The sequence below is a fragment of the Oenanthe melanoleuca genome, chromosome Z (genome assembly GCF_029582105.1).
Source record: "Oenanthe melanoleuca isolate GR-GAL-2019-014 chromosome Z, OMel1.0, whole genome shotgun sequence".
NCBI classification, from domain to species: Eukaryota; Metazoa; Chordata; class Aves; order Passeriformes; family Muscicapidae; genus Oenanthe; species Oenanthe melanoleuca.
This window is the reverse complement of record NC_079362.1, coordinates 36,025,823-36,045,499: the sequence shown is the minus strand read 5'-3', so window position 1 is coordinate 36,045,499 and position 19,677 is coordinate 36,025,823. Positions and strand designations below refer to the sequence as shown.

The window sequence follows — 19,677 nt, the reverse complement described above, 5'->3', positions numbered from 1 at the left end:
ATGAAGACCTCACAGTAAGGAAGACACCCTTCCTTCCCACTGCCAGGAGCAAAACAAGCATGGCAGGTTTACCAGGCAGTCTACCCTGCTATTTTTAGATAATTAAAAAAAAGAAAACAGAATCAACAACAACAAAAAAAAAACCCAACCAAAAAAACAGCAAAAACATTTGCAAAACTTGCAAGGAGTAACTTGTAAGTTACTATGATCAGGGATATGAAGCTCAATGTGGAGACAAGCAGATTTATGAGTTAATTGCTTCTGCCAGCAAAAAAGGGTGAGTTAAAGGATTTGAGTGTCAGAGGGTATAAATTCCAAGTTCTCCCAAAATAACTTTCTTTTGAAGCCTTAACAGAATAGAAGCCTGCTTTAATATTTATTGATGCCTATTTTATATCAGATTCTAAGGCTCCATATACGAAAAACAAACCAGAGAAGTCCAGAGATTTTACTTAAACCCTTTTTTATTTTTCAATTTTTTTTCCCCAAAACTGAAAAGTTAGCATATTTGTATTTTAAGTAATCATAATTATATAGTGAGAATTGTACAAATTACCTTTGACAACTGAGCTTTATTTACACAGTTTGTGAATTTCAGACTAATAAAGACAGGCTGGTTATATCCTTTGCTTTAGTTCCCACTGTTTTAAAAACCTCAAGCACAGTGCCATTTTTCTCCAGTGTTACGAAAAACATAATTATTTACAACCTTTTTACTATAAAATACCTATGCATTCATTTTCTCTTGAAGTAAGGTAAAGCCTAGAAGTAACACATAGCACACCAGTAGCCCTTTATGATTAATGTACATGTAGAGCATGGGATTATTTGCATCTCAAACTGTAACCAAAATACTTTGTAGTTGCTAGATGATTACAAATTTAGATAAAGATTCTTAAAGACAATTTGGTATGGTCTTTATCTCTACCACAAAGCTTGCTGGAGGATGTGCACTAGTGCCGAAAGAGGACATAAGCTGAGGAAACAAATCAGTATTTTCTGTTTCAGCACAATAAATATGCCATCAAGCAGTCCTCAGGAAATGAATGCTTATGCTTAAAGAAGAGAATTTTTCTTCTCAGGGATACTGCTAGAAATCCTTTCTTTTATTAAACTCACATTCCTGTTTTTTTACTACTGTGTTCCTTTTCTGCGGGCAAAGATAACAAGATAAAGTGTTTTGCAAAAAAAAAAAAAAAAAAAAATTACAAGGCAGATTAAAATCCTTATTTTTAAGATTACTGTGAATAGATCACTAGGAATAGGATTCAACTTCAAAGAGCAACATAGAAGAGATAACTTGGATGCTGAACTATCCCAAACACAGAATTCAAGAGCTTCCCTGGGCATATTCTAAGACCCTTTTCTGCCTGACTGGATACTCCCAGATATTGTTGTGACACAGACAGTGCTGCTAAAACCAAGAAAAAAAGTCCCTGAAGTTCATCTTCTCCTACCAGTTGAACATACTATCACAATTAAAAATATTGCTCATTTCTCTTCATTGCAGTTTCTTTCTCATTTCTTCTTGGGCTCATAGGACTGAATAAGTCATCTGGATTTATTTTAAGATGCCTCTTGGCAACTAATGGCATATGTGAAAGTACCTGCATATCTAAATTAACAGATACGTGTGCTTTAAACAAAACACAACAAATCTATCCTAGGTATCCAGCAATACCAAGCCCAACACCCTTTCATACACATAAACCACATAACACAGGGAAGGTGCAACCCTGAACATGACCTTTTAGTGGTAACTAAAGAACAGGTAAATACAGAGTAGATTCCTGAGTGAAAAAAAATCCTTTCCTGCTAAGTTTCCTGAGTATTTTGGTCTTGAAGCAAAACAATATAATACATCAAACTTATAATTCAATCCTGATTTATATTTTTTTAATATGCACTAAGTCCCTAGTACTCTTGCAGTATTTATTTGTTTTGCTAACGAGGACACCTGTAACAGAGTCATCACAAAGCCAACACAGCCCCCTTTGCTGTGGGGGTGCACCTCTGGTTTCAATGTACATACCTGCCACCCTTTGGACCCTCCTGCACACCCCAGAGTGGGGAAGCCGTCAGAAACACGTCCTTTCTGAAGAGGAAGAAACAGGTTTGACATCAGTACCACATAAGCCTGAAGGGCAAATTCTGATATGGGAATTATAATAAATACTCCCCCAAGAGTTTGGCATTTATTTTCCAGATTACCAGGGCAGAGCATTCCTAACAAAAACCAGAATTGCTACTTTTGCATCCAATGAGCCAAGATCCTGACACTGCACTTAACATGAAACATATTAAGCAGACCTTATAAAAAGTAGACACATCAGCCCTTTTAAAACTCATTTTGTTTCTCCTATCCCAAGCAGGCTGATACCTACCCAGTACAAAATTATTCAGCACTTGCACTGCAGTAGCAATTACTAATACTGGTAAGAGTCTGGGACCCCTCACATGCTGGCACGGGATATACTAGAGAGAGGTTAAGACACCAGCCAGCCCCAAAACAGCTACCTTTACTAAATTCATATAAAGCAGCACCAACACTTTCCTGAATTATTTAAGAACTGCATGTTTTGGGTTGATGTGGCCAGAAGTGTGTATTCTATCACCATCTGTTAAAACTGGCTGGGGTAGTGATTCCTTATCTCCATGGCACATACCATCTGCTAATGGTCCATCTTTAAGACAAGATGGGGCAATTATCTTTATCTTTTCCACAACCCATCCTTCCTCCAGGAAGATATCATCTGCTGCTGGGCCATTAAGTCCCACTGTATGGCTGATAAAATTATATCATCCCATTGGGAGGTGCTCCAGCCAGGGAGCCAAGCCTTTCCTACCTAGAGAAAAACTGAGATTTTGAACAGCAAGTTATCTGTTTCCACCGGATTCCAGAGGAAAAGCCGGACCTTTCTACATCATCACTGGACTTTTGGAGGAAGGCTGCACCCTTCCACAGGAGCACTGCTTCAGCTGAACCACACCAGCCACTGCAGGGGGACTGTAGCCACCATTTAATGGGACTGCTACCAACACCCTGACTGACAGGGTGTCAGGTTGTATTCTGACTGTCAGGGTTGGGATTGTTCTTTGTAATACTGTATTTCTATTTTAATTTTCCCAGTAAAGATTGTTATTCCTAATTTCCACATCTTTGCCTGAGAGCCCCTTAATTTCAAATTTATAATAATTTGGAGGGAGGGATTTTACATTCTCCATTTCAAAGAGAAGCTTCTGCCTTTATTGGCAGGTAACTGTCCTTCAAACCAGGACACTGCATTATGCACAAGCTTAGGAAAGTGGATCTGGATACTGACAACAAATCCTGGCATGCTCGTATTTATTTTGCTGCAATCACAGGAGAAGAGTGGGCCATTGTGAAGCAATCACAACTGGACACAACAAAGCATTTATTCCAAGACTGTTCTACATAACATGTTTCCAGTATGCTCTCAATGCTTCCAATAGGCACATAACACAGATTGTATTTAGCATACATATTTCCTAATGTTCATCAAAGCCTTTTTAGAAGGGTCTAAGTCATGTGAAGGGATAGTGTTTTTAAATGCAAGTCACTGAGGGTCTAAAGCAGATTTCACTGAAGTCAATAATTAGGAGGTTTCCAAAGATGGAGGTGGTAAGATGGTGCACCTGACAAAATAAATCTCTACAAGGCTTCATTCTTGTCCCAGAAAATTATAATGTCTCAGAAAAAAGAGGCCTCAAAAGAAACAGGCTTGAAAAAAATTACAAGAAGCAGCTCAATACTGTAGGTCTCTAAGGGAGAGACTATACAAGGTCTTCTCCAGAGATCTTCAATAGTGAATGTTTTGTGGCTACCAGTATGGTAAAAGGCATCAGGCAGTTACATCAAACACACTTTCACTTAAAAAACATTATTTTCCACATCTTTTGGGTCTTTTGGGCCATATAAAGAGGGCATGGCAGTCTGATTCTCCCAGCATCGTTTTTCAGTAAGAAAAACTCAAAATCCATTACCCCTCTACATTATTACCAACTAGCTACTTTCCACAAACAGTAGCAGAATGTAACTGACTTACTCTGGATGAAAAATAAACTCATTCATCTTGCATTCTGTTGCAAACAAACCAGAGCAGACAAACTGTAAATCATCTGATCAGTTATGAAGCTCTCCACAAATTAATTTATACCAGGTCATCTCTATGGCTGGAGCCACTCAGTATTTAAGTGAACAAGTAAAATCTACAAAAAACTCCTGCTTGCCAAAAGATGCCATCAATCAACACAGCCACTACTGTTACTGGAGTTTTCAGATCCTAGTAAGCCTCCTTACAGCTTACTACTCCCAGAGCAAACTATAATAATCTATTTTAGCTGCAGCTACCTTAAGGGAAAAAGAAAATTCTCTTTTGCCTCTCTTGAGAAAGAGCTTCCAGCAGCCTATAACTTGTACAAACACTTTCACTGTAACAAAACACTTGCATCTAAATGAATAGTTACAGTAACTGCGAAACTCCTCTAAAAAGCCTACCAGCAAATCAGCTGAGCTGTATACCTTCCTGGCTTACTTTAAACATCCTGACATGGAGGTTTTCAATTCTCTGCAAACAGCTCCAGGTTTCTGAATTATGATCTGAGGTCACTGTGGACTGAAAGAGAGATGGCAGATGGCTGGAGGTCAGGCCACCTCTCAGCCAGCCTCTGGATCTCCATGGAGATAAGAAGCAGATGAGCTGCAAAGACTTCCAAGCTGTGGCACTTCAGCTCAAGAATTCTGCTCCTAAGAGCAGTCCCATCCCTCCTCAGGGCAGTCCTTGGGAAGGGGCCACTAACCATCAGTGCTTCTGGCAGAGAAGCCCACAGACATGGGGCTGGGTGTAAGGGTGGCTGGGCTAAGGTGAAAGTGGTTTGCAAGTAGGGGCTTATTCTTCTCCTTTGGTCACACTGCCACTGGCTGCCTGTCAAGACACCACCTGTAGTCATGCTACACACATTAATAACTACTCCCAGCTTGCCAGAAGCTATGACATAATTAAGCCCTTTAATCCAGCTAGGACTTGAGCATGAAATTAAACATCCATGTAAGCACTGCAGGTTGGCAGACATCCTTCAGGTGCTCTTGTTTGACCCAAATCTCACAGGTGATCCTCTACAGCAGGCACTGCAGGAGCTCCCTTACAAACCTTAGATCTCGTCAGATTTCAAGAATATTAAAATCAAAACTCACAGGGGAAAAAACCTCCAAACTGTTTCTTCTGGCAACAATTACTTAAACTCAGGGAGAAAAATTACACCACGAATAGCTCATTATTTTGACAACTGTGACTAAGTCTTCAAAGATTAAAGAAAACACCTACTGGATTATAAATGAAAGACAGCCTGGAATACATTATGTAGAATAAAAGGATAGTCACCTCAACGAACTTTTTCATAAGAAATCCATAATCCTTCATATATGTGTGTTTGCATACACTTTATTTATTTGAAGACCTTCTAATCTGTCAAATTCCAAACCACATGAACGTATTACATACAAGGTACTTCTGGCTGTCACATCCTACTTGTGTTTAAAAAAAAATAAAATTAAAAATCAACTAATATGTACTGCTTTTCTTTCTGCACATCAATTACCATCTAGATCAGAAGCATTTCTTCCATTTTCTATTCAAGCATATGCCTGCTGTAAGCAGGTCCTAGTGATTCTCTAAATGAAGAAAAGAAGGAAGGCAATTCAAGAAAACTAGCTTATAAACAGATTTTCTTCACTCTTTGTAAAGAAAGTTTCTTTGGGAGCCTGTGGAGGCAAATTTTAAGTTTTGGAACATTTCTAGTGTTACACCACTATACACCAACCTTACTGAAATATCATTTCCAGATAAATACCTTGATGATCACAACTAGAGTTATATTTTCTACCCTTATCTCAAGTTAGCCGCAATCTATATATATTAGCTTTCTTAGAAAAATTATTTTAAAAGCTTATATGAAAGCCACAATAAAGCCAACAGCTCTGAGTAAGACTGTACAGAAAACTGCCCACAGACCGTGTCTGCCACTAAGAACTTTCCTGTAAATCCTCTGTGTGGTTTTACAGTTTTGAATTACATTAAAAAGTAGGCTGGATTACAAACTTCAAGAACAATGCATATTACCATCACTATATTTAAAGTGATCTGACACATTAGAATAACTACTGCTGACACTGCCCCCACAGACTCCGCATGGGGCTGGTCATTATATCTGCTAATCACCTCTGCAAGACACTAGGGATGAAAAATCAAGTTAAACATGCGACAAAACTTAAGAGAGCAAAGCTCAAATGTTTTTTCCCCTTTCCTGCCTACAAAGTTTACTTTTCATAATAACATCTTTATTTCACAGACCCATTTAGTGGTCTATCAATACCCCTCTACTTTTTCTAAACATTTTAGGAAAAATAAGTACGTGAGTTTTAACCTGAAGCAGAGGCCCCTAAACCTTGTTCTGGAAAACAACAAAGTAAAAAAAGCCCTGTTAGGTCCTGAAAAGACATCTCTATCTGGCCCAAACTGTGCTGGGATCCTCACTTTAAATTTGTCACCTTGGTACTCCTCAGATCTCACAAACATCTTCAAAAGGCCAAGAAAAAAAAAAAAAAAAAAAAAAAAGAGACTAAACTGATGGCAAAGAGCCACAAATGCCTCCTGCATCCCAATGGCAAAATAAAAATATCAAAGTTGGACCAGTGACTGCCATGATGAGAGTTTCTCCATTTTGAAGGCTATTGAGAGAATCTGTAGTTAAACAATGAAACTTCCATAAAACTGAACAGGAGCTTTCATTATGGTATCTATGCATCCCAACCTTTCCTCAGGAAAGGATTTGAGTGGGTTTCACAATTTTAGCTTTCTTCCAGTTACAATACTGTACAAATTACTTTACAGTTACAACACTGTACAAATATCAACACAAGTATTTTAATAAAAAACATGGTAGCAGTTCTGAATCAAATTCCAGTAGAGGCAGAGAACATCAACACAATTGTGTGAGGCTAACATTCACAGCACAAGAGAGAAGAAACAAGGATGCACAAATGCATAAAGAAAATAACAAGTACAAGCACCTTTCCCTCAGATTAATCTTTTTAAGCCACCATTTCAGGGATATGTAAAATCTTTATATATTCACAGAGCCTTTGCTTAGGGAAGAAAAAAAAAATCAGAAGCAACACTGGATTATTCTGGTCAATAAACAAACAATCTTTGGAGAGCAGAGATCATTGCGATCACCTCCATATTCAACAATTTTTTTACTTCAAAAAGATCAATATGAAGGAGACAATTACTTACTCCTCTTGTCATAAAATACTGTGTAATCCATGGGTTTCTTCTGTCACAAAGACAGAAGAATCTCCTTCCATCAGAAAAGGAGCAATACTGGAAATTATTTGCTGCTTAAAAAACCTGCACAAGCCTCCAAATCTTACTCTTGGTATTCAATGAAAAGTAACAGAAAACAGAAGTCTAAACTCTGCCTGCATTCTTTGTTAAGGCTCTTTATGTTTAAGGTCCCCAAAAGAAAACCAACAGTTTAAAAGCCCTCAAAATCCCACAAAAAACATGTGTCTCACCCAAAAGACTATCAGCTGCCAATTATGGGGAAATACCTCCTAATATTAGTAAGAGAATTTACCTATTTCCATATTCATTTTGATAACATGCCAACTCAGAAATGCCAAAATTAAGATCAACATGCTGTATTATACCACTCGCTTTCTTAAGAGCTTAGATCAAATATTTAGTCACTTTCAGAGAACTTTTTCTGCTTTTCAACTATATAATACTACAGCATTTCCTGGTTTTACTTCTCTGGATTCTTTACATAAAGTGCATTAGCAGTCTTTACAGGTGATAGTCTGAATATGTTTAAGAGTTATTTGGACATAAGATTACAAAACATGTAGATTGCACAGTGCTTTACATTTAGTGTTTTTCAATGCTGTCTTTGTATTTTTCTCTCTCACCTTGAGAAACATATGGCCGCTTCTCAAAAAAAAAAAAAAAAAAAAAAAAAAAAGAAGAAGTAGACAAGGAAAAGACATGAACAATCTTTCACATTTTTTAGAACTGAGTATTTTCTGAGTATTTTACCATCCTGGTAGTGCAGAAAAACCCAGTTATTCAGTATCAGATTCTAGTTTTTCAGTCTTTCAAGCCAGTTTCTAACAAAATATGCCCATTACTGACAGAGTCCAGACTCTGAAGTTTCTTGACTCTCAGGAAGAAAATGCAACAACTACCTTTACCACACAGAGCAGTTTTTAGTAGAAAAATATCTTTGGGCCAATTTGCCCACTGAGAACACAACTTGTTAGTCTGTACATATTCCCATACACTGTCAACACCATGCACTGCTCAGGGACACTAATGAGACAACATAATGCAAAGCCAGCTTTAAACTAACTTTAAAAGTATATTCAAAACACTGCCCTCCTTTTTCTTTTTTTCCTTAAAAGTTATTTGGCATTAAATAGACCAGAAGGAAAAAGAGGAGCAATTTTCACCTCAACACATAAAATTACAAACCAGTACTTCAACCGCACACAAAACATTTTGCACCTTTAAGAGAAGCCTTGGAAGAGGTTACCTGTCCATCCTGAGATAAAGCTTCTGTGCTGGAAGAAACAGGCAGCTTCAGTTCAAGCAGCCAGTCAGCTCCCTGATTGCGTAAGACAGCACAGCCTCCCTGAGGGAGCTGCACAAGGTTGCTGAAGTAGGGAATTGAACCAAGTTACTCACAACAGTGGAGAAGTAATGAAAACAAATCTTTACTGTCTTTGGCTATATAAAAATCAGAAACTGAATATTGTAGCAGCATATACTATTTTAAAAATATAAAAGTATTGAAATTCAGATTTGGAATGTACCTATCTTTTGTAAAACCAAAGCAAAACTTGGTGTCCAAAAAGACCCTAAAGCACCATAAAAAGGGATTTCCTCAAGTATTTCAAGTTATGCAAGGACATCTCTGACTTATGATCGGGTAAAATTTGTTCTAGTTCTGAGTATGTTAATCTTACTATCATGCATCACACATGCCTTATCACACATGCCACTTCAAAACTATCTTGCTTTCATGTTCAATTGCACAAATCACGATGTAATGAGAATGTCATTAGAACTGGTTAGGACAACGCTTCATAGTGTGACAAAAACATGCGCATTCTATACAGCAAGACAACCAGAACAGACCACAAGAAATTAATACATTCTTGAATCCACCTGTACCACATTCCCAGTTACTCTTCGGATGAAAAACTAATACAATAAAATGCCAAACAGGTCTTTGATAATAATTCTGAGTTCTCAGTTTTGGATGCAGTGAGAGGATGGAAGCATCACCACTCACAATGCTTTACATAACCCTCCACAGTGCTGCTTCTACTGCCAACCACACGCATCCAGCTTCATATTTGATATGAATCAGGCTGCCTGAACAGTAAAATCTGTGCAATTTTTCCTCCATCTGGCATTACACACATTGAAGGTGGTGCAGTAAAGTCCTCTTTCAAAACACTTCTTCCTCAGTTAATTGTATTTCTATGGCACTTAGCTGAAGAGTGTCCATCAAATGCTGTCAATTCCTTTTCCAAAGCTCCGAGATGAAGCCCATGTTTCTATGCATGTCCTGTTTGTTCTGCAAGCTGCTTTTTCAGCAGCAAGTTTCACCTCCTGAGTTTCCATATCATAGAGACAGGGATGTTAAGACTTAAACAGAACTTCAATTCCTTTCCTCCTGTCACCCATCCATGGGATAAAGTCATAGGAGAATCTTCTCAAAGCAAACACAGTCCTGGCTTCTAAACTTATTTCCACTGAAAACCTGACACAGAATAAAGAATTAACAACAACAACAAAGTATAAAACCAGTCATTTCCCTCAGGTCTGCTTACCCTTGCATTAATGAAAGTAACAGACTCATCTTATTTTTACTTGCCATACCCATTCTTTGATACCTGACTTGCAGACAAGAACTGTAAAGTTCTCTTTTCAGATACCACATCACGAGCATAAAGAAACAATGCAATTTTCAAGTTTTATTTCACTGACACAAGTAGAGTATGTCATTCTCAGCTCTCACACCTGGTCTACCACCAGGTAACAATCTTCTTTTCTACTGCAGGATGAAGTAGCTCACTCTTGGTAAAAACAGCACATTTATGCTCAATAGGTCCTAGACACCAGCTGATAAATTTCACAAACATCCAAGTTTTAAGACATTCATCATAAATTTAGCAAAGTGCCAGGCTGAATGGCTTAAAACAATTATCCCCTCCGACCCCAGAATGTGGCTGGGAAAAACAAGCAAGGTAACTGCTCTTCTTCCTTACAGCTGCAAGGCATCCAGTCTGCTTACTTAAGCTGTTCTGCCTCTATCCACTTCTGTGTTCTCTGGTCTCCATCAGTAACTCCCAGCCCAGACCAACACTACTGTGCAACTCACCAGAGAGGTCAACTGATAAACTTCCACTGGCTAAAAATCTACTTCGAAAAGGTGCAGGATCAAGGGAGTTTAAATCCACACAGAGTGCCCCTCAGCAGCTATGCTAGCTTGTGACAGATTGAAATATAAGTGCAATACTATGGGAGACATTCAATCTCGACCTTCCTTGGGCAGGGGCAAAAAAAAAAATGGGAGTAGCAATTAAGAGTTTGACTCAATCCAAGTTCTCCTTGCCTCATCTAAGGGCCAAAGTAAGAAAATGTGAGGAAGAGATGAGATATCCCGGCCCATAGAAGAAAACTCTGAAGGTCTGAGGGCTATATATGGCTAGGCCTGTGACAGACATAATGCAGCTCTCCCCTCTGATGCTGTACAGCACCCACCAGGTATGGAGCTTTCTGCAGGGCTGCCTGCTGAAAAACAAGCTGAAAAGACAAAGTCCACCCAAGGGCAACACCGCTTCCCCAAGAGTAAACACCACTCTTCTGCTGCAACACCATTATGAAAACTACTTACTTTACTCTGCCAGTGATAAGCAAGTACAATTCCTTCTCATCAGCTTAAACCCTGGCAACAAGCATGTTACTATAACATTTGCTTGCATATTCAAGAAACTCCACTGTCTCTAACGACTGGCAAAGATCACATACCATGGCACAACTGCATGTTCCGGCCAACCTCACTCAAAACAGGACATATGAGGTCTAGGGTCAAAACTCAGAATTTGCCACATACTACAAAGGTCATTTTTAATAGCTGAGATCTTGACAAGAAATTATGTCCAACGGCAGAATGCAACTCATGTTTTTTTGCCAAGCTCCACAGAAATACTGTAGAATAGCCTTGATATTTAAGAAATCATCATTTCACTCTAACAGATACAGCTAATGCAGACAGCTTCAGGGGAAAGCATTTTTAAAAAAGGTTTGGGATTTTGCTGTGGTTAATATTCTGCTAGGTCAGAAACGAATTATCCTTTTTTACTATGTTAAAATCTCTACATCAACCTTTGCATTTTTATGCTGAAAAGTAACAGAACTTCTGAAATAAGCTACTAGTGCTTTTCACAGCACAGACATGGATTTTACAAATCATCCTTGGATTGTTTTACCATTGCTCACTAATAACCTTTGCTGTTTTTTAAACTACGTACAGCAAGGGAGTCTGCACTCTTCTGTAAGATATACAAAGAAATTACAGATACCAGCAAATATGAAAATACTTGCTCTGAACAGAACTTGTTACACATAAGCAGCTACAACTCAGCAATGACTGATACTGGGAAAAAAAACCAAAAAAAAATCAGAACAACCCAAAACCCTCTGACTTTGGGATACCTTCCACAAATGCAGTGATTAATCATGTGCTGCTACGTCTGCTCTGTGGGGTTATAGAGCATCAATCGTAACTGTTCCTGCCTCAATACAACCCTTGTGACAATATTAATAATGCAAAGGTCATTTTGACCTTTACCTAGTAACTGGGTATCAGTTTGTGCCCATATACTGCTTATCCAAAAACACAGGTGCAGATCTTTCAGTACAAGTGCTTCAGGTTTCACATCAAGTTCTGTGTGAGCATGTCAGGAACAGGATTAATAGAAACTTTGCTCGCAAAACATTCGCATAAGCATTACTGGGACTTTAACTCCTGCAAAGCCTGAAATGAGCTTTTTCTTATGCCAAATGAAATGCTGCAGAGAGAGTCATTACAACACTTGATGATTAACTTTGAAAACCTTGTTTGCACAATCATTACAGATGTTTTAACGGGAAAGACAGAACCTCTGTGGTGCATATATCTCCTATCTCAAACACTGACAAAACAGAGTTTCTAGCCGTTGAAAGCTAAATTTGAGGGGTTTTAGTATTACAGAAAAGCAGATCTAGAAAACTACACGAAGGCATTAGAGGCAAGATGAGATTTATGTGTTTCCTCAAAGGTTTAGGGCTCAACAGAGAAACAAAGCTTTCCTTGGCAACACTGACCTCCAAATGCCACAGCAGCCACCATTCAAGTCTTATCTCAAACCAGATATTGCCACCCCAGAACACTTACAGCTTTTATATTTCAAATCTGAGTGGAAAAATTACATTAAAGATGAGCCAAATGCAAAAGTTAATCCCAAACAAGAGAGATATGTCAGAGAATTCAGTGGTAATTAATGTTAACTGTGAACCAGTTTCTGCAGAGGTGTTCAAGCCATTAGCTGCTTCCCTGCATCCCTTTTTAACTTTGAGGTCATCAGACACTGGTAATACATTACCAGAAAATATGTAAAGAAGAACATCCTTGAGACTGCAATATCCCATTTCCTTGCTGCACAGCCCAGAACACCTAGAGACAGGACTTCAGAAGATACCTTCATTGTCTCTATTCCAAGTGTCATTCTGCACTGCAAAATATCCTTCTCTTCTAAAGTGCACTTAAAGTAAGAAACAAACAAAAGCTCCCCATATAGCTTATAACATAAACGGGTCCTTTCTACAAAGCAAAACAAAAGATCCTCTTTCTACATTAATTCAAATCAATTAAACTTCAAAGGTTAAAGTTCTTTCTGGCTGTATTAATTTTCTGAATTTAAATTTCTATTGATGCAGCTCATTTGCTAAAAGTCTGGTGGTTTGTTCTGGGACTGCTGGTTTTGGTTTTTGTTTGATAAAGACAGACTTCATACAGCAAACAAACGAATGACTTTTACTAAGCATTGGTTTCCTTCTCACTCTCCCTTGACACTTTACCCAGTTTTCTCTAATTGGAATACTAGGTTTAAACTATTGCAAGAGTATATAACAAAAAAACAAAAACATGTCCCAGTATCAAAATGTGAACCCAGCTAGACAGTGTTATTTGTGAAGTAACTTCTGATATACAGTTTTCTTTACAGTAAATTATTATCTAGACTTCTTTGAATCCAGAAATTATTTTTTTTAGAAACTGAAAACCACTAATCTTTAAGTTTCTCAATAGTATCTGCAGACTTGCACTGAGAATTTAAATCCACTAACAGTCAGCTTGCTTTTCTTAAGTAGCTTTTGCAGATCTTTTAGAAGTCATCCAAGGTAACCATGAGTATACACACTACAAACTGAAATCAGTACTCCAGATTAACATCCATGTATTAGCTGCTTTGCTACTGCTCCTCTGTAATTTAAGACAGAATGACAGATCTCATTTTTGTTGCCAAGAATCCCATCTCCTGCTGGACTGTCTGCTAGCAAGCTTCATTTAAGCTTTCTTATTCTTACAGGCTGCAGACACATTTCTGCTTGGCAAAATACTGTCTTTAACAACAGACTTGCTGTTCAGCAACACATGAGAAACTGCGCTGCAGTTTGCTCACCAGCAAGGTCAGCCAATTGCATACCTAGAGGCACAACACAAGCTGCTCCTTTATTGACCACTAAACTTCCCTGATTTCTCTCTGAGAAAGCCTAAAACTAGTAGTCACTGCAGAAAAAATATAGGTACTGGAGCATGTATGTTCAAACAGCTTCTTTATCACAATTTTTAACACAATGGGCATTATGCACTTTACCATTAGATCTTTTGAGCCATGGCACTTTAAAAGTATCTGAATAGGTTAAAGTTTTTTGAATTCTAATATGCTCTGAAATGCTGGTGGCATACCCAACATCTAAATAACAGAAAATGGTGATGCAATTTCATGACAGTTGATCCCTGCCTCAAGACTGCTAGCAAAACACTTGTCATACTGTGTTGCCTTAGATGATGTTAAATGGCATCTCCCTCAGCAGGAAAATAAGCTGTTGCTTACTTACCTTTGTTTAGAATGAAACAAAATATTTAAAATGTTAGCATTTCCAATTACTGCTCAAAATGAACCTTCTTCAAGACAACGACAAACTTATGACAAGCTAAAGAATCAGGTTTATTTCACAGATGTTTCAGTAGTGATAGAAAAGGTTCATCTTGCTGACATTCATTCATCTAAATTCTCCAAATTACTCATGATGCACAAGGGAACCAAAGATGCATCTCCTGCTGCTTCTCTGAGTGTGAAAACTGGTTGCTTCATTCTACCTACTACAGATGTTTTGCAAGATTTCCTACAGGAGTCCTTCCTGACTAGCAAGAGAGGACACATCCTGAGAAAATATGTCCTGAAAACAATCTGGTCAGGTCCAGACCAAGATGAGCTGCTTACTAGCAATCACTCAGACGAGTCCATGGGTGATGGGTCTTTTTCCATCCAAGGCCTAGAACCTGTCAACGGTATTTATCTTCTCTCCAGTGCTCTGGGTACATTCTCCAGCTCTCAGAGACGTGTTATGTTGAAGCTTCTCTGATGCACGACAACGCAGTTGCCAGTTCCATGCCTGAGAAAGAGTGCAAGAGCCTGGGATCAGCTGCTTCACTTCTGAAGGACATGGTAACTCCAAACACAGAAGGCGACCACATCTGGGAAGTCAGCTACTGAGCAGAGCACTCCACCAGCTCCTGTGGCACACAAAGGCTGCTGGTAACAGCCAGGCTCAGGAAGCCTACCAAAATGTCACAATGGACTCACTGAAAGCCCATTCTTGGAACGGTATTTGAAAAACAGTTCAAAAAACCAAAATTTTTCTAATCAGAAAAACTTGAAGACTTCAGCAACTCTAACAGAAAAAAGGTGAGACGACTGCTGTCCTGGTTTGAAGGACAGGTGTCTGCCAATAAAGGCAGAAGTTTTCCTTTGAAACAGAGACCTGAATTCCACTCCACCCAAATATTATAAACGTTTGAATCAGGGATTCTGAGGCAGAGATAAGGGGGTAGGAATAGCAGCTCTTTTACTAATATATCTAACTGTACCAGCAGAAACAAACAGTTGTTAAAATTACTAACAAAATAGAAGAGATTAACTCGGTTCCAGTCCTTTCTTTAGCTGTGAGCACGCTCTCTCTCGGCGGGAGCGGAGGCGGGAAGGGGCAGCCGCGGCCGCGCCGGTCTCAGGGGGGAGCGGCTGGAGCGGGCAGCTCCTCGCTCACCGTTGGTGTCCGGGTGATTCGCTGGGACACGAGTCCCTCTGGAAGCACGAGTGCCCCTCTCGAAGCCAATCTCACCTACCCCTTTTGTCCAGAGTCGTCAAATATCCCAGGGGCGTAACCAGCCAGTTCCATTGGCATGATTATGGGAAAAATTCTTTAAATTGACACAGTAATAGGAAAACACTCAACTCCCAACAACTGCCTAGTGAAGATTTTCACATGGCTTGTAAAAGTTACAATTTCAGCAATTCAGAAAAAGTTTGCAGTACTTTGAGCTTACACATGTTAATGCTTATGTCACTAGCCAAATAATTCTCTCCTACTAAGCCACTTCATAAGGTTTAATAAACATTATTTAACTGTCCCCTTAACAGTCTGAGGAGCTGGTAAGCATAGCTTGCTTGTGAGCACCTCCCATCACTTGCATCCACCTCTGTGAGGATCTCCCAGCCACTCACCACACCCCTTCACATCTACCTTGACACCAGAGCTACCTCATTCTAGCAGCCACTCTTTTGCCAACACGACTCTTCCAACTGCATGAACGATCCATGCCTGCCATGGGGGTATTTTCTTTCTGTACTTATACGCAAGCTTAGAAAACACCGATCAGCAGAGAATCTCATGCATATGAATGCAGACTAATTTGAAAAATTCCCTATTCTCTCAGCAGCACTCTATCTGGTCTCCTAGTAGCCATACCCTGTGTCCTAAATAAACCCAACTCCGTGAGCTGCTGGTGAGTGAGAGGTGCGAGTGCACGCAAAGACCCCATGCCAGACCCTCTACTCTCTTCTGCCAGAAGAGGCAAGGGTCAGGTGGACTTCTTTCTCCCATTGCTATGCAGGTCCTGTTTCACAGTTTTGACTTCACAATGATTGAAAACTTTTCAGACCAACAAGCATCAAGAAGCACTCTCAGACAGCAAAGAACATAGCCTGTTCTTGGAATATCAACGGCAAAGATGCTTGATGTCAAGGAGAAAATATGCCATCATTTGGATTGCCTCCCGGAGGCAATCCCTAGAGCTGAATGGTATTTTTCAGGTGAAATGCTCATCCAGTAGAAAGTCTGTAGTCCTTCAATCCTTGCCCTTCCAGTTTGAAATTGAGACAAATAAGATTACAAGACCTTAAAGTGATCTATTAAAGTAGATAAAGCAAACGCTTTGGTGTGTTACTGCAGCACACTGGAAGACTTAACCAAAACATAAAAACTGTTTCTCAAAGGAAGAGACCTTTATAGCAGCTAATCTATGGAAGAATATGGAGTTGTTTCTGCTGCTACCTTGCCAAATTTAAATAGAAAATAGCAAATAAAAATGCTTAGAGAATATAAAGTATTTTCAAACCCCATTTCAATGATGTCAGTTGTTCATAGTCCAAAAGATTAAACTCTATTGGATTAGAAAGGATGGCATGTCACTTCTAGAAGCCTGTCTGGGACAATTATATCCATGAGACTGCAGAAGGCTTATCACCACCAGAGGGAGGATAAGGCAAGTCTACAGGCCTGAAAGTCAAGTTACTAGTCCACTCTGCAGACAATACTGTAGTCAGGCCAGGGTTTACACAGCATTCAGACCCGATCCACACAGTGTATGCTGCCCATCAACCAGGACTTGAGGAAGCTAGTGTAACAATGACTCAGTTTTTTGTACCTGAAACAGAGACAACCACCACTGATTAGCAGGCTTTGCATTACACATGAAAGAGAACAATACAAAAACAGAACAGGCATAACTTGTTTGGGCAAGTAACACAGCACATAGTACAGTAGAGGTAAAAAGTAAAAATAAAAATCAAATTTAAAAATCAGAGCTTTTTCAGGAAAAAAAAAACTGTCACAGGGGAATAAGACAAAGAATAGATTTTTAAGCAGGACACACTACAGTCCCATCATCACAAAGATCTAACTCAAGAGAAGCACCAGCAGCCGAGAGGTCAGGGAAGGGAGAAAAAGAACAAGGAACAGGCAATTGCAGTTACTCAATTAAGTGCAACCTGAAGCCATGATTTATGGCTGCATCCTTGGAGTACTGGCCTTGCTCCCACTCTGCTCCTGGGCCACTTCCCACAGCAGCTCAGAGTAGTGTGAAGCTGTTCGCACCTATGAGCTGCGGCACTGACAACTAGATCCAACTTGCAGGAGCAAATATGGGAACACCAGATTAATTTTCCTCTGCTGCATATTGGGAAAAATCTGGAGATTATTTCCCCTCCAGTCTTAGAAGACATTTTATCTTCTTAACATATGGATCATTATTACATCTCCAGTTTCAAGGAAGCTGAAAATCTACTCTACCAGCAGAGAAAAACGCTACCAAACCAGCAAAAATATTTTCAGATGTGTACTATTTGGTCCAAACCAAGGCTGACCAGACACAAGAAGCATCTGATCTGCAGTATGTCTGCAGACACCCCTTCCTTTGATTCTGTTTATAAAGGATCTGTGGTTGACGGAAGCTAAACAGAGCAAGAGCAAAAGCAGAAAATTTCCGTGGGTCAAAAGATTAAACCTAGACTGCAGAGTGGCAGTCATTTCTACCTTTATGAGGAAAAGACCATAGTTAGAACAAGCTGAGCAAATTCAGTTAAATCATAACCACATTAAGCCATTCATCTCTATGCAGAACATCCCAGGCTTTGCAGCTAACGTTTCACTGCGTGAACGGGTAGAAACATTTGCTCACATAAGCCGGTTAAACGCGATTCAGCCCAGATGTCCAAATGGCTTAGCAGTCTTTGTTTGCAAAACATCAATAAAGAATGACAGACACAAATATAGGACTGAGCTCCCATCCAGAGGACGTGCAAGGCCTGGCGTTTAACAAGACTACTTTTCATAGCACATACTGCTAACACTCAGTGACGTACCAGAACCATGGTTATACAGCACTCAGTTCTTGTCCAAGTGAAAGGTGAAAATAGGTACAATCTAGAATCTAAACCAGCTGCCCATTAAGGTCCCCACTACCTTATGAAGCAGTGCTACACCTGTCAGCAACAAAGAGGAAGAGAGGAAAAATGAGGTGAGAAAAATGCTGCCAATCTTGGCAAGTATATGATACACCACAGGGTAAGGTGAAGTGATCCACTTAAAGCCATGACTGTTTTCATAAACGTGTACTGGGGTAAGTCCAAAAGCTTTGTCTTACAGAGCGTGGCAGGCATGAGAGAGCTAGGGACATAACTACACTTGCAGTGGATCTGCTCAGATGCTTCTATCGAAATAGTGGCACTGTCCAGCTCTCTTAGTACCACATACAGTCCCAGAAAACACACACATAAAAGATAGAATTTAAAAAGAAAGGACTATAGACATACAAAAGCTTAACAGGAGAACCAGGGTGCAAATAACACAGGGAAAAACTTCAAACAAGGCCAATAACATGCCAGTAATTCATCTTCCCAATTCAAGGTCATTTTCTACTCTCACTGTGGAATGTATTGATTCTAATTAAGCACAAAATTTCCTCCAGCAATATGATGTCTGGCTCAGCCAGTTTCCACAACGCCTGTGAACATTACAAATTTACCCTTAAAAAAGCAACCTGAGTAAAAACCATGGACATGATCTATTATGCAAAATATACTTAAACATTTGCAACAAATTTCCATACAACTATTACACTGAGGTATTTGGTTCAGTATGGTGAAACACCAGTGCACAAGCACCTTCATAAGTAAAGGCATTCCCTTGACTCAATCACAAACAAAAAATCACTACTGGCCCAGATTATCTGCTAGCAGCATTTTAACAGAGCTGAAACTAACAAAGAAGCTTGTTTAGAGCCCAAGTCTTCCCCAGAATATATAGTGTACCAACAGATAAGCCTTAACACATGAGTTCAGACCTACTCGCAGCAGACCCACCTCCATCACTACTTAAAACAATTAATATCTAATTTGTAATAAAGAGGCATATCACAGGGAAAAGAATGGATATGCTGCAATCAATACCAATAAAGTTAGCATTATAGCAGGACAATGTCCTCCCAGATACTAGGCTTATGGCCTTCAAATTCAATTTTAAAGACAACAAATTAAAGTAAATACTCAACTCTGAAAGGGCCAACAGCCCTTCAAATTCTCCTCCTTCAAGCTATCTTTGAAGCTCAAGAGACATTCTGCTTGTAGGAGACACTCAGATATTGTGACTTGAGAGTATTTACCTTGAACCAAACTTTAGAAGTTCTTTTTTGAGACTGGGACTA

At 39.3% G+C, this 19,677-nt stretch overlaps 1 protein-coding gene across 10 annotated transcripts in view; it reads right to left on the bottom strand.

The window, feature by feature from the left end:
* SEMA4D (semaphorin 4D) overlaps positions 1 to 19,677 on the bottom strand; it is a 99,982-nt gene that overhangs the window by 42,865 nt on the left and 37,440 nt on the right. For 5 of the 10 annotated variants that reach the window (XM_056513233.1, XM_056513227.1, XM_056513228.1 and 2 more), the window contains exon 3: positions 2,033 to 2,095. The exons of the other annotated variants lie outside the window; for them this stretch is intronic. The gene's annotated coding sequence lies outside the window, so the exon portion shown is untranslated. The remainder of the gene's footprint in view (positions 1 to 2,032; positions 2,096 to 19,677) is intronic. 10 annotated transcript variants of the gene reach the window in all.